Source organism: Onychostoma macrolepis, chromosome 16 (assembly GCF_012432095.1).
Source record: "Onychostoma macrolepis isolate SWU-2019 chromosome 16, ASM1243209v1, whole genome shotgun sequence".
Classification (NCBI taxonomy): Eukaryota; Metazoa; Chordata; class Actinopteri; order Cypriniformes; family Cyprinidae; genus Onychostoma; species Onychostoma macrolepis.
The window spans coordinates 11,944,577-11,958,662 of NC_081170.1; positions in this window are offsets into that span (position 1 = coordinate 11,944,577).

The following is a 14,086-nucleotide window of genomic DNA, read 5'->3' on the forward strand; positions in this document are numbered from 1 at the left end:
CGAACCATCTGAATGGTCTTTATACCGAAGAGATTTGCATACGCGCGTCTTATTGGTCGAATATCTGCTCATGAATAATTTCACAGCAATCTGGTTGGATTGGCGGAGGCGTGCAGCTGTAACACACCCACCCGGCTTGAGACCTCAGTTATCAAAGCACCAGTAAGATGTTGTAATTTTTACTGTGAAGTTTTAATTTTATTTTTGATCTTTTATTTGTTCTATCTATCTATCTATCTATCTATCTATCTATCTGTGTGTGTGTGTGTGTGTGTGTGTGTGTATATGGTAACACTTTAGTATAGGGACCAATTCTCCTATTAATTACTTGCTTATTAGCTTGCCTATTTGGCCTATTATTAATACATTTGCTGTTTATTAGTAATTTTAAAGCACGTATTCACGTATTCTGCATAAGCATATTCTACATCCCTAATCCTACCCAATACCTAAATTTAACAACTACCTTAACTATTAATAAGCAGCAAATTAGTAGTTTATTGAGGCATAAGTCATAGTTAATGGTTTGTTAATAGCGTGAATTGGACCTATATATATATATATATATATATATATATATATATATATATAATATATATACAGATGGTGAGTAGTAACAGGGGTCTAATAGATAGTATTATGTAATAAAAATAAACAGTAAGATAAGAAATACTACCCTCTTTTAGATTGTTTATTAATTACAAAATAAATATAATAAAACAAAATTATACTAGTTTTGCATAAAATAATTTTTTATGGTAAAATGCATATATACATGAATTTTTAGATTTGCTAATTAAATATTATTACTATTATCATTTGCAAATCTCCAAACTGACAAGATTTTATAATGACATAATGTACAGAAACTTATTCAGGTTACCTGAATTTTTACCTCAGAAAAACAAAAGGCTATACTGCAAATCTTTATGCGATTATTAAATATAAATATTTTAAATAAATATTTTAATATTTCTTTCTTTCTTTTTATATATACACATTTATATTTTTATATATTATATGATCCCTGAACTGAATGAGCTTTTTCAAATAAGACAATGTGAGGTGTTACAGTGGCAGCTGAAAAGTGAAAATAACTCAATTCTAAACAAAATACAACAGGCTTTTTCTTCACTAGTCCCAAATGAGAAAGAAAAGAAAGAGAGAAAACCATAAACCTCATAAATCTGAACATAGGGATGTTTATAGGGAACCAAATCAGAGCAAGTGCTGATGTTAAAACCGAACTGCAAAATAGTAGTGTCTGACTACCGGGAAATAGCTTATTACCACCGGGACTGCCCTAAATATAAAGTTATGTCTCATTTCTATTGGGGGATTGAAGAATACAAGGTTAAATATGTCTTAATTCTCAACTGTATAATGTTAAGAGCATGTTTGTGTGAACCGCATAAGAAATCATCCAAACATCTGTTCTGATTTGATTTATTTTGGTTAGGATGAAAAGAGCAGCTGCTACGCACGATGCTCTGCAGCGTGGCATTCGTGGATGACTCACAGCTCGCAAACTGTTGATCAGTCTTGGGGGCAACAGCAGCGGGGGGTTAGTCATAATAGATCAGCGTGTGTGTGATCACAGAGCTGCACTACATACCATTTCAATAGGGGAGGTCCTGATGGTGTGATGTCAACCAATTTCAGTTCCCCTGGCAACAGCATCCCCCGTCGCCAGGCAGCACGGAAGAGGGAGCCCTCATCGGTGTTCTGCGCAGGTGGTGATATGAGACACCTGCGTCATTGGTCTAAAAATAGCTTGCCTTGAGCTAGGAGAGCATTGTTGGTGACAATCCAGGCCTGAAGTGATTTAGAAGGGTCGCGGAACATTCAAATAGAGCCAAACCAAGGAAATGCTTGATATTCACCTCGTCGTCACTCAAGGCCCTGCTGGGTGGACGTGAAACCGTAATAATGCCTCTTCTGGGTGTATCCATCCAACCTAATGCACGTAGACAAATTCCTTTAAGTAAAACATCTCTTTTTGCAAACAATCAGAAAGGCTGTTCCCATTTTCACACCCAAAATAAGGTGCATCTAGATCCCGAAACTGTTTATTAAGGATACACAACTAATCTTTTTGTTTGCAATGCAATTCTGCCGCCCTTGAATCTTTAAACACCCGAGACTAGTGGATGTGGGTTTATTTTTATTATTTGATTACACCGAACGCATAAGTGCTGACTAGGTACCGAAGTAGGTAAAAGTTGTCAGGGCCATAATCTTGGGTAACAAATACGTTTAGGACCGCATTAAAATGAGTCTAAAGCGCATCGACCCAACAGATTCAGATTTTATAACTCACATTCTGGTGTTATTGAGCTTCTCTTGGTAGGTTCTGACAATGACTTACTCAAACCATTAAAAGAATAAACACAAAGGGCTCCATAAAATAATAGTTTGCAGTATGGAATGCATCTGACCACATCAGACACTTGGATTTATTGTCAAAACAAGCCGTTTATAATTAAGAAAATCAAGGGAAACTATAAATAAGGCCATTTTTTAAAGGCAGAAGGCCTATAAAAGAACACAGATCCTTCACTAGTATGACACAAATCCTGGAGAATGTCACAAGACTGACATCTCAATGTGACTAAGCAGGGTTTGACATGATCATGAGTACATATTATCTTTACTTCATTAGCACTCTAGTGAGGCGTTAGGCTTTGTGAATAGAATAGAATATAACCGAAACAAACTGGTATATGTGACATATATTACATAACATTGCAAGTTAGTTCATCAGTACACTTCTGATAAAGAACAACTTCCTCATTCTTCAGTTTTGTCAGAGTTAACTGGAGGTCAGAACCATATTTCATAACTACAAAGCTGAAAAACAAGCAGTCAGTAGGAGACAGGTGCAAATGAGGTTTGTATGTTTTCTTCCTCCTCCTTGTCTTTAAATAGTCTATGATCTATGGAGCATGTTAATCACTGGACACATATGACATTTTGATACTACTTTGTCACTGATATAATATTAGAATATGTCAAATAACTAACTAATGCAATCATTTAACCATCCATTGAGCCATTAAGACCCGGGTATCCACCGTAGAATCGTCCCTGCCTAGAATCTGTATATCTAACATCACAGACATTCAAAAAGATAAACTAAGGACTTCTAAGGATCTCTCAACATAGTTATTATAGTGTTAGGGGCGGGGCCACGCTCGGTGGCTCCATTGCGTCATCGAGCCACCGTTTTAGCCCCGCCCAATAAATCCTGAACACAGAATTGGTGAAAAACGGTTTAACTCCACAATTCAGTACTACATAGTTCAGAGTCTTCGTAATGTGTTTCAGCAATACATTTCTAACATTTGTAATGAGTTTAGAAACAATTCTCAGAATTCTCTTTACATGGACTTTAACACAGTATGTAACTTGAGAACTGACTTCACACACCCACTGAAATTATTTTTGAACCAGCTCATTATTTCCAGAGCAGTACCTTTCAAACGTTTAGATATTTAAAATGTTTTTAAAAGAAAACATATTATTAATTTGATCAAAAATAATAATGTAACTGTTTTCTATTCAAATGCATTTTAAAATTAAATTTATTCCTCTGATGCAAAGCTGAATTTTCTCCTTTACTCCAGTCTTCAGTGTCACATGATCCTTCAGATTTAGTGCTCAAGATATATTTAGTAGGCCTATTATTATACTTTTTCAGAATTATTTGATGAATAGAGAATTCAAAAAACAGCATTTATTTGAAATAAAAATCTATTGTAACATTACAAATGTTTTCACTGTCACTTTCTATCAATTTAATGCATCCTTGATAAATATCAGCGCAGACAGTATTATCCGAGAGACCTGTGACAACACCACCGTTTGTCTTTTTGTTTTGCTGTTACTAGGCCGTTCAGCTGTTGTGGGCTTTGCTTCGGTTAATGTTTGATACAATGCATAGGTTCTTATCTAGAAATCCCAGACAACTTTTAGAATCATGTTATGTAAGCTTATCTGTGATGTAAAAAGAACAGATTCTTGCTGACTGAGGGACTTTTTTACGGATCTTAACGATATTGTTTAAGTAAACACAACATTTGTACACATTGGCTGCAGTAGCTTAATATGATCAGCTTGAATGTGTGTCTTGTCTCAGGTTTAGCTTTGCTTTCGTTTCCATATTGTTACATTACAGTCAGATGTAGACAGCCTGTCGTTGTATTAGTACAGTACACATAGGCTTCTTGTCCACCTGGTCATGCTGTAAAAAACAATAATTCTCCATGAAAATACACAGACAATGGAAGAGCCCAACCCTTGATAATCTCCCTTCAGGTCTGTAATACTCACCACTTTAAGTGGCCTCTCTCTGTGATTAATAACTTATTTGGTCATGTTTGCTTGACATTTGCGTCAAAGACAACAAGGTGTGCCACTCGCATATTTTCTCCAATTAACTAATCCCATATATTTATTTACATAACTAAGATTTATTTTCCTCTATTAATTGATTGCAAATAGAATTCTATAGGGAAACAAGCTTAGCACTGGTTTTATGACAGATTATGGCTTGTGGTTCAGCCCTCTATCATATTCAGTGTTGGTGGGGGGGTGGAAGCCTTGTGACAGTTGCTCTTTTTAGCACAAGGGTCAAATTTACTGCCAGGCCTCTTGTTGCGTAAGGACATCTGCATTTGTATGTCGCAGGAGAAATGAAAAGTGTGGGTGGATATTCACAGATGAAATAATTACTGGTGCAGACAATAAGCATTCTTGGAAGATTTATAAGCTTTTTTCGGTCTCACAGCAAACCATATGTACAAAGACTGTTTATGTAATACACCTTAGGACTATATAACTGGTTATATAGCATTTATAAACAGTGAGAATGCAAATCTCAAGAGTGACATGAATTGATTCTGCACCACATATCACACATTCTATAGCACGCTTCCTTAGAGAGAAAGGAGAGGAACCTAAGAATACATTCAGGGCCTCCCCGAATGGAACATCCCAGATCAGTGAGAGAACCCCAGCCTTAAAAGGACCCATATCATGAGTTGTGCAACGAGTGCCCATCTGTTCCCTGGAGCCAGCTTACCTCACCAGTCAAACAGCAGCAGTAAAGCAGGAGAAGCAATGATGGATATACTAAAGACCAGAATTGTCCCCCTGTGCTGCAGAGGAATCCTCAAGCAGACAAAAAAATAAATACATTTGAAAAAAGCCAGTGCAGACGCCATGAAAGGTTCTATGTCAGCAAAATTATCCTTAAAAAAAGCAGCAATGTTACAATGTGGTGCTTAGATAGACAGATAGACAGACAGACAGACAGATAGACAGATAACTAGACAGATAGAACAATAGTTAAATGAAGAAAAAAAAAAACAATAGCTACAATGATAGATTGATATGAGCAACAGACAGAACAATAGAACGTTAGATAGATAGTACGATAGATAGATAGAACGATAGATAGATAGATAGAATGAAAAAACAAAAGCTAGAACGATAGATAGAACAACAGACAGAACGATAGATAGAACGATAGAACAGACAGACGATGGATGGATGGATGGATGGATGGATGGATGGATGGATGGATGGATGGATGGATGGATGGATGGATAAACATATAGAACAATAGATAGAATGAAAAAACAATAGCTAGAATGATAGAACAACAGACAGAACAATAGAATGATAGAACAATGGATGGATGGATAGACAGAACCATAGAACGATAGAACGATAGATAGATAGATAGATAGATCGATCAACATATAGAACAATAGATAGAATGAAAAAACAATAGCCAGAATGATAGATAGAAAAACAGAAGGATAGATAGAACCACAGAATGATAGACAGATGACACAAAATGTGAAATTAAAATGTGATCTAGTCCACTGTGAAGTGATCAGCATGTGCTATTCCTGAGGAGGGGCACCACAGGTCCTAAAGTTCTGGGCAGTAAAGTTATGGTCATCAGCAGTGCAGTGGAGTGTGCAGTCGTAAAGTCATCACCATGGCCTATTGCAGCTTCCATTAGATACCTGTAAATCCCATTACAGGCCTGAATTTGCATGAAGACATGCAAGGGTGACGCTGCACTGAATATTTCAACGCTGTGTGAGTATCATAAACCCAACAACCCCTGCAGTGGGAAGCTTCCCAAGAATCATCTGCCAGACTGGAGTTCTGCCTCACGAATGTGAAATAGCGTTTCCTCTTACTGTCAGTTATACCATCAGTCTGGAAACAAGTGTTAAAATAACAAATGAATTCATTAAAAACAGTTTAGCACCTTCGGGTAACATAAGAAATTATATTATGAAATATGAATTAAAATTATGATGCAAATTAGCAGGAAAAGCATGGAGAGATTTTTTGTAATTAACTGTGTCTGTTTCAAACCTTGGCAAATCCTGTTGCTGAGTCTAAGAGTGGAAAATAGGAAATCAATAAAAGAGAAGGGGAGATGAGAATATGTTGACAGAGATATTTAAATACAATAATGTTCTACTTCCTTTTACTTCCTCTAATTGCTAACACTGTTCAGACTTCAGGGTTTCTCCTCAGATGCTAAATCAGAGGGCACATCCATTTTTGTACAGCGTCCACTTTCCGCTACTGCCAAAGTCCATAATGACAATGCATTGTCTTCCAATAAAAACAGGGAGACACTATGATTAGAGATCTGAGTTCCATCTTTAGTGCTCACAAGTAAAGAGCAGTGACAGCAGATCCAAGAAAAACCACAATGATCTACAGCAGTTGCTTAGCCAATTGAACGCTTAGTAAATCTTCATAAGGTATCTATTTGTGTAGCCCTGTGCTATCTATTCCTGTTCAACCACCATGGACTGAATAAATTAGATAATATATACCTTCACTATTTCACTCCCTGAAATCATGAGCTTCTTGGGATTTTTAGATATTTTTCCTGGAAAACAAAAACAAAACTTGACAAAATAAAACCTTTTTTAAAGTTTAGGTTCAGTGAACGGTAATTCAGCGGATCGTTTTACGCCATGCTAACCTCTCCAACCATCATCACGAAGCATCAAATTTAATCAGAAAGATATGATTAACATATGAGTGACTCAAAATCTGTTTGCTATGCCATGAGGTCACTTTATAAGTCCTATTAGACATGTACACTGTTTAGATTAATTTAATACCGTAACAGTATCTGTTTTGAATAAATGAGATACTGTGTGAATATACACAGATGAGCAAAATACACTCACCATTAGCTTGTTCTTGTGCAGTTGTTTGCTTGATGGGATGTTTGTTCACTTGTGCACACATGGATTTAGCAACCACTTTACTGGAAGTTAGCTTAACTTAGTCTGTATTAACTAGGTTTATGAAAACACTTATCAGGCTTTCCTTTATTGCTGTTGCACCTGCTATGAACTATTTAACGCATAGAGGCTCTGTTACATAACCAATAGCGTCTCATGAAAATGTACCTATTAGTCATTGTAAATAGATGTGCTGTTAAAATAGATGTTATCATACAAGTCCTAAAAGTAATAGGGGAATAAACAGATAAGCAGATAAATAAAACGTCCTAACACACGTTGGGGAATTCGCTGTCACGTACATGAGCGTTTGTGGAAGCTGACCTTTTAACTGTGATTTTATGAGGATTTTGCACGGTGTTTTGATGATAAGTAGACTGTTTTGGACGTCAAAAGGAGCTAGTTTAATGTGTCACTACATTCTCAGATTTATGCCCTGTCATTATGGAACATTCTGTGTTCTCCATGAATGCGCTGAAGAAAAATGTAGGAGTTTAATATCCTGCTCAACTAGTATCATTTACCCAGCCTTGTCTCGCAACAAAAACGGAACATTCTGTTATTTACTCACAAACCGGTATGACTTAACGTTCTTCTGTTAAACACAAAAGGAGATATTTTGGTAACACTTTATTTTGATGGTCCCTTTTGAACATTCTGTTGACACTAAGTAATGTTGCAACTACATGTCAACAAACTCTCATAAGAGTATTAGTAGACTCTCTGCTTCATATCTACTAACTCCTTATTGTGTTGGTCTCCCAACAGATATTCTACTAACTATAAGTAACTTTGCAAGAACATGTCAACTTAATCTAACCCTAACCCTACCAGTCAACTAATACACTACTAACACTCTAATGAGAGTTAGTAGAAATGTAGGTGCAACATTACTTATAGTCAACAGAATATGTTAAAGGGACCATCAAAATAAAGTGAAACCGATATTTTTAATAATGAGCTTGTAATCATTTTTCAAATAATGAAAGGAGGTCAAGAGATGTCAAGCTTCAAAGATGAAAAAAATGGTCTGTAGGACTTATGCACTTCTTAGATAGCTTTGTGTAAGTAAAATATGACAATGTTTTACATTCACAGACTCTAACACAAATTGTGACGGATGTATTTAGTTACACTGCAGAGAAATAAGTGCTGATGAGTTCAAATGAACGTTTAAGTTTGCTATCCTGCAACATTATTAAGCAATGAGCCCATTAGAGATGGAGGGAAGCATATCAGCAAGAGTCATGTGATTACAGGATCCTGATAAGACATGACCTGCTAACAAACCAAAGATACGTATTGGTGATTCTGAGTACTTTCCTGTCCTGTACAATGGACCATGACAACCTTTGTTCTTTAAAAAAAATACCTATTTAGCTAAAATCTTTATTGTGCTCATTTCAATAAAATTTTACAGTCCTTATTTAGCATACAGAGCCGATGACTTGAAAAAGCCGTTTCAAACAATATTATGTGGTCAGATTTCTGAATCTCTTGTCATACGGATGAAAAAGAGCAGCATGAAATTTCATCATTTTTCAAAATGTATTGTTTTGTCTTTCAATGAAGACAGAAAATCACAGGTTTGACGTGACAAACTACAACAATTATACAACTGGTTCTGAACGAACAAATGAGAATGTTTAATTGAGCTTCATTTTAATTCTAGTTCATATTTGTCATTTTTATTAGTTTTTGCTTTTAATGTATGTATATATATATATATATATATATATATACATACAGGTGCTGGTCAAATAATTAGAATATCATCAAAAAGTTGATTTATTTCACTAATTCCATTCAAAAAGTGAAACTTGTATATTATATTCATTCATTACACACAGACTGATATATTTCAAATGTTTATTTCTTTTAATTTTGATGATTAGAGCTTACAGCTCATGAAAGTCAAAAATCAGTATCTCAAAATATTAGAATATTTACATTTGCATTTGAATAAATGACCATCCCTACAGTATAAATTCTGGGTATCTCTTGTTCTTTGAAACCACAATAATGGGGAAGACTGCTGACTTGGCAATGATCCAGAAGACGAACATTGACACCCTCCACAAAGAGGGTAAGTCACAGAAGGTCATTACTGAAAGGTGTGGCTGTTTACAGAGTGCTGTATCAAAGCATATTAAATGCAAAGTTGACTGGAAGGAAGAATTTGGGTAGGAAAAGGTGCACAAGCAACAGGGATGACCGCAAGCTTGAGAATACAGTCAAGCAAAGCTGATTCAAACACTTGGTAGAGCTTCACAAGGAGAGAACTGAAGCTAGAGTCAGTACATCAAGAGTCACCACGCTCAGACGTCTTCAGGAAAAGGGCTACCAAGCCACTTCTGAACCAGAGACAACGTCAGAAGCATCTTAACTGGGCTGTGGAGAAAAAGAACTGGACTGTTGCTCAGTGGTCCAAAGTCCTCTTTTCAGATGAAAGTAAATTTTACATTTCATTTGGAAATCAAGGTCCCAGAGTCTGAAGGAAGAGTGGAGAGGCACAGAATCCATGTTGCTTGAAGTCCAGTGTGAAGTTTCCACAGTCAGTGATGATTTGGGCTGCCATGTCATCTGCTGGTGTTGGTCCACTGTGTTTTCTGAAGTCCACAGTCAACGCAGCCATCTACCAGGAAATTTTAGAGCACTTCATGCTTCCTTCTGCTGACAAGCTTTATGGAGATGCTGATTTCATTTTCCAGCAGGACTTGGCACCTGCCCACACTGTCAAAGGTACCAAAAGCTGGTTCAATGACCATAGTGTTACTGTGCTTGATTGGCCAGCAAACTCGCCTGACCTGAACCCCATAGAGAATCTATGGGATATTCTCAAGAGGAAGATGAGAGACACCAGACCCAACAATGCAGAAGAGCTGAAGGCCACTATCAGAGCAACCTGGGCTCTCATAACACCTGAGCAGTGCCACAGACTGATCGACTCCATGCCACGCCGCATTGCTGCAGTAATTCAGGCAAAAGGAGCCCCAACTAAGTATTGAGTGCTGTACATGCTCATACTTTTCATTTTCATACTTTTCAGTTGGCCAAGATTTCTAAAAATCCTTTCTTTGTATTGGTCTTAAGTAATATTCTAATATTTTGAGATACTGATTTTTGACTTTCATGAGCTGTAAGCTCTAATCATCAAAATTAAAAAACATTTGAAATATATCAGTCTGTGTGTAATGAATGAATATAATATACAAGTTTCACTTTTTGAATGGAATTAGTGAAATAAATCAACTTTTTGATGATATTCTAATTATATGACCAGCACCTGTATATATATATATATATATATATATTCATATTCAGTTTTAGTTGTTTTAAACAAAATAAACTAAACGAAAATCCAAACTGATGTGTTCTATTTTATTCTAGCAAACATTAGTTTTATTTTATTCGTGACAAATGACAACAATTATACAACTGGTTTTGAATGAACAAATGGGAATGTTTTAATGGAGCTTCATTTTAATTCTAGTTAAAGTCTGTCATTTTTATTTTTTGCTTTTAATGTCTTATATATATATTTAATTGTAATTATTTTAAACAAAATAAACTAAATGTGTGTTCTATAGCAAACTTTAGTTTTATTTCAAGTTAAATGATTTTATTTGCATTACAACAGCTACATGTTCAAATTGTGCAGACAGCTCAAAGACAGTCAAAACCTCAGAGTAATTATTTGACTTAACCTAACCCTTGAACAGTATATCACAGTGGCATGGTGTGTGGGTGGTCTATTGCACTTCAAGGAGGAAAAGGTTCACATTTGACCCATTATTTGGGAAATTCTGCAGTGATTCAAACTGTTAAAACAAGTTATCCATTACCATCCAACATTGTCTGACTTTCAATAGTCTCTGCAACACTGGAAGGCAAATGAGAACTAATTGTGAGTAAATGCAACTCAATGTCTATTAGCAAGCTTTTGCTAATCCTTTACCTGTCAGGCTACTGATCCAATTACAACTGAAGGGTGATTTGCAGAGGCTCTCAGACGAAGCCATTTACAAATCTGTTACATGCACTGCCCTGAACACCATGGCTTACCTTTGTCCCATATCGTGTCCCATTCATTAGCACAGCCAACTGATTGAGACAAGGCAGAGGGCACAGAAAATGTGAAAGAAATTAAAAATGCTAAGACTATATTTGCTTTTTTTACTCCAATTTGGCTGAGGAGAATATAGCAGGTTCTGCTTCGGTGAATGGTTTGATAAGCAGTGCAGTGGCAGTGACTGTGACTGTGAGGAAATACCATAAACTTAGACATTCCCTTTTAATCTTCTCCATGTGCTCGAAGTAGGTCCTCTGCAAGCGCTTTTGACACATGAACACACAATGATATGAAATTCACTCTTCCGTAATTTATTGTATTTTCCTCTAGGCGCTCTCACACATGGAAACTAATTTAAAAATCTTCAGAAAAAAGCATGCCTGAAAGCAATGAGATATATCAGTGTCGTGCTAGAGTAAATGAGATGGTTGTAATAGTTTTGAGGTTTTGGCAATCGTTTTAGTGTTTAAAAATGCTACTGTTCATGAGGAGATCTGTTTTGATTGTAGTTAATGGGGCTGTACATCACGAGAAATACTTTAAAAGAGATAAGGGTTTCTCAGTATAAAAATTCAGCATGAACACATTTCTCAAAAAATTATCTTCTCCAATGAAGGTATTCATGTAGGCTTAAAAGCTCATTAGGGTGAGTAAATGATGATGGAATTTAAATTTTTGGGTCAATTTTGCAATTATCACACCCTGCTATTTACATAAGCTCATAATTTATGTAAGATGTTAAGAACTTTGGCCTTCCTTTACGTCACTGTAACTGATTGCTGTAATTTTGCCTCTTGTTTGCCCACACGCATCATAACTAGAATGATTTCTGAAGGATCATGTGAGCAGGGTTCCTACACATTTTTCATTTCAAAATTCCATACTTTTCCAGACTCAGATTTCCAAAACATAAATGGTTCATACAGCATTATATTTGGTACAGTCATCTGTAAATACTTTTATTTTCTCAGGGTTTTTCATTGATTTTCTTAAAATAACAAACAGAGTCCCTAAAATAAAAAATAATAACAAATGAATTAAAAATACATACTTTTACATGCACATTTTGCATGGTAATGCATTACAATTTCTAGTTTTTTGTAATCTATTTCCTTTGTGCATCACTTCCATCTAACTATGAATAAAACGATAGCATGGATGCACATGAGATCTACCTGCTCAAAATTTTCTTTACGGTAGTACCCCTAATTTCAAGGCCTAATGTCCAATTTAACACATCCTCTGTGGCAGAGGAGAAACTATGACATGAAATGGGCTGATGGCATAAAATTTGCCAAGTTCAAGGGTCTATAAAAAAAGTGTATTAGATTTCAATTCATTGGGGCAATATGCCATATTTCAAGGCCTTAGGTCTCTTTAATGCATAGTCTGTGGCAACCAAGAAACCACACCGCGAAATGGGCTGATGGCACAATAGGTGGCTCTGTGTGCATTGTCCCATATGCTAAGGTTTTTTTTTTTTTTGCAAAGATCCTTGAGGCAATGTAATATGATGCTAAACCCAAAATGCTGAAAAAGTGCACAGTGAATTCATTCATTCATTTGACAATCACTAAAGAATCACTAAACAGCTGCCATGAAACCTTCTTGTATGATAAATGTATTTTATTTTCTATTATTAAAAAACTAAATAGGAGCAAAAGTCTGGAAACACAAATATTTTCCATACTCTGCTTTCTTTTTTCCATACTTTTCCAGACCTGGAAAATACTTAAATCAAATACTTTTCCAAACCCGTAGGAACCCTGTCTGAGGACCGGAGTAATGGCTACTGAAAATTCAGATTTTCCATCACAGGAATAAATTACATTTTAAAATATATTAAAATAGAAAACAGTTTACTTCAAATGTAAAAATATTTCACAACACAACAGTTTTAATATATTTTGGATGAAATAAATGCATAAATAAATTTTGGATAAATAAATTCTTCCAAAAATGTAAAAAAAAAAAAATTACTGACCTCAAACTTTTTAATTAGCCATGATTTAATTGTCATTATTTACTCATCTTCATGCTGTTTCAAGCATTCTTTGAAGGAACACACAAAAAAAGAAACTTTGAAGAACGTTCATGCTGAAGGAAGTTTTAAATATAGTAAGTTTATGTTGTTTAGAGTAAGTTTTCGAAACACACTGGCTAATGTTTAAAATGATCACAACTTGATTTAGCACAAAACACCTTGGAAGTTGCATGTGGACTTCAAAGAGGGGAAAAAACATATATATGACTTCTTTAAATTGCGTAATTTAATAATTTCAGCCTACAATAGACATGCTCCCATACTACTGTCGTAAATCAAACAATATGACTTGCCTGTAAAAAAAAGCTAGCGCACCAGCACAAGCCTTAAAGTGAATCTTGAATCTGCAGACACATAAGCCATGCCTAAATCAATGCAGTCCTGCTATCTTGGCTCAAAAAGAATCAGAGACAGACGAGGGCATGAACTTGGATCTTTGAAGAGCTCAAACGCTCGCATACAGGACAAGACGTCCATCTGAAGAGCATTACGGGTTTTGCCTTATCAATCACTGTCCTTGACATCTGCAATAAAATACTGCTCTCTACATCTGACCTGTGCCAGCGAAACCTTTGTAGTACTGAAAAGACTATAGAACACCATCACAAGATAAAGCATAAAAGCACTGGTATATGATTTCTTGACTGTTGATTAACCATGACTCACCATTACATGAAA